Source organism: Triturus cristatus, chromosome 4_1, assembly GCF_964204655.1.
Source record: "Triturus cristatus chromosome 4_1, aTriCri1.1, whole genome shotgun sequence".
In the NCBI taxonomy this organism is placed as follows: domain Eukaryota; kingdom Metazoa; phylum Chordata; class Amphibia; order Caudata; family Salamandridae; genus Triturus; species Triturus cristatus.
In genome coordinates, this window is record NC_140585.1 from 136,140,704 (window position 1) to 136,143,203 (window position 2,500).

At 38.8% G+C, this 2,500-nt stretch overlaps 1 non-coding gene across 1 annotated transcript in view; it reads right to left on the minus strand.

The window, feature by feature from the left end:
- Window positions 1–2,468: 2,468 nt before the first annotated feature.
- The window catches only part of TRNAR-CCU (transfer RNA arginine (anticodon CCU)), a 73-nt gene continuing 41 nt past the window's right edge, over window positions 2,469–2,500 (minus strand). The window contains exon 1 of the tRNA in view: window positions 2,469–2,500. This exon is cut by the window's right edge and continues 41 nt beyond it. This is a non-coding gene — a tRNA (tRNA-Arg).

The following is a 2,500-nucleotide window of genomic DNA, read 5'->3' on the forward strand; positions in this document are numbered from 1 at the left end:
TGCCACTAAAATGCACAAGTAGTTAGACTGAAGATGCAACCTGAATGAGTTTACAGTATGTACTCCACTTTATTAATGATTAGTAATGAGAAAGTGAGGACTACAAGAGTATTGGAAAATACTTTTTCCACTCTGAATGTAAAGCAGATTGTGTGACCATTGGCAAAAAATGACCACGAAGGGACTCTTACCCTCAATCTTCTGATCCGAAGTCAGAAGCCTTATCCATTAGGCCACGCGGTCATCCGTTCACCTGAGATGATTTTTATCATGTAGGTGGTATGCATGGATGGAGAACATATTATTGAAAGGTATTCAGGTTTACATCCCATAGTTTTCTTTCAGCTCTTTTCGCTGGAAGCACTTTTTTGGAATCTATATATTGAGTATTTTATGAGTACGATATGCTTTTGTTTTCCTTTTTGCATACAAACCTCTTTCCTCATGAGTTTAAAGCTCATTTGTATTCTCTACATAGCTCTGGAAGTTTCCAGACGTGGAGTGAAACTGTTTTGAAAGTAGGACAATTTGCTCCTTCCTGCATATGCTAATTTTTCACACTCACATAGGTTGTATACGTTTTATGAATCCTGGCTTGACCTATTCAAGTAGCTGAAAGCCTGTCACCACCTCTAGAAACAAGATTCACACCAATCCAATTCAAATCATTTTTTCCAAAGGAATATGTTCTGGCCGGTCGAAAATGCATCTCACAAAAATAGGCATTTAAAAATATACTTTGCAGTTTCAGAACACTAACATGACTGTGAAGTGTACACAAGTAAAATGGGACCGTTTCAAAGTAACTAATCCCTCATAAACTTCTGAGGGGAAGCATGTAATAAATCTACCTAATTTTCTGGAAAAGATAGAGGGAGGATTTTTGTTATCACTTCAGATGGGACTCGAACCCACAATCCCTGGCTTAGGAGGCCAGTGCATTATCCATTAGGCCACTGAGGCACACATACATAGCTCTTTTCTAGAGACATTATTTAAATGTATTCTATGGTCAGACACCGGTGTGTGCACACAGGGCATTTCTCACTTCTCTCTATAAGTAAACTTCCCATTTTCATCCTCTTCCATCCCCAACTTTAACGCTCTCTTCTATGCTATAATGGAGACTTTGCAATTTTAGCAAGTGGAGAGAAATTGGAGAACCACTTTCGACTCCACACTTCTTCTTGACTTACTTCTTTTCTCAATATACTGGGCTTAGAAAATGGTATCAAGCCATCGTTATCATCAGCAGGTCACGGAAAGAGGCACCAAGTCTCCTAACCAAGTTCAACCACACTCTGCAACTTAACCATTGCACTACAAATTAGGCAACGGGGGCATCAGCAAAGGCAGCCAATGTGCCGATCCTTTATACATTTTGTGTAGTACTTTTCTTACTCAGAGGCAAAATCAGCACTTTAACTGCCCAAATCATACAGATTTTATCAATGTAGCACTCTATGCACACATAGGCACACACCTTGCAGTTCTTCTACACACACTTAAGCTAAAAACCCATTCTGTCACGTCAAAATTCTGCTAACCTATTACAGATTCAGTGCGTCGGCATAGAAGCACTTTTTAATGCCACTAAAATGCACAAGTAGTTAGACTGAAGATGCAACCTGAATGAGTTTACAGTATGTACTCCACTTTATTAATGATTAGTAATGAGAAAGTGAGGACTACAAGAGTATTGGAAAAGACTTTTTCCACTCTGAATGTAAAGCAGATTGTGTGACCATTGGCCAAAAACGACCACGAAGGGACTCGAAGCCTCAATCTTCTGATCCGAAGTCAGACGCCTTATCCATTAGTCCACGCGGTCATCCGTTCACCTGAAATGATTTTTATCATGTAGGTGGTGGAGAACATATTATTGACAGGTATTCAGGTTTACATTCCATAGTCTTCTTTCAGCTCTTTTCACTGGAAGCACTTTTTTGGAATCTATATATTGAGAATTTTATGAGTACGATATGCTTTTGTTTTCCTTTTTGCATGCAAACCTCTTTCCTCATGAGTTTAAAGCTCATTTGTATGCTCTACATAGCTCTGGACGTTTCCAGACGTGGAGTGAATCTGTTTTGAAAGCAGTACAAATTGCTCCTTCCTGCATATGCTAATTTTTCACACTCACATAGGTTGTATAAGTTTTATGAATCCTGGCTTGACCTATTCAAGTAGCTGAAAGCCTGTCACCACCTCTAGAAACAAGATTCACACCAATCCAATTCAAATCATTTTTACCAAAGGAATATGTTCTGGCCGGTTGAAAATACATCTCGCAAAAATAGGCATTTAAAAAAATACTTTGAAGTTTCAGAACACTAACATGACTGTGAAGTGTACACAAGTAAAATGGGACCGTTTCAAAGTACCTAATCCCTCATAAACTTCTGAGAGGAAGCATGTAATAAATCTACCTAATTTTCTGGAAAAGAAAGAGGGACGATTTTTGTTATCACCTCAGATGGGACTCGAACCCACAATCCCT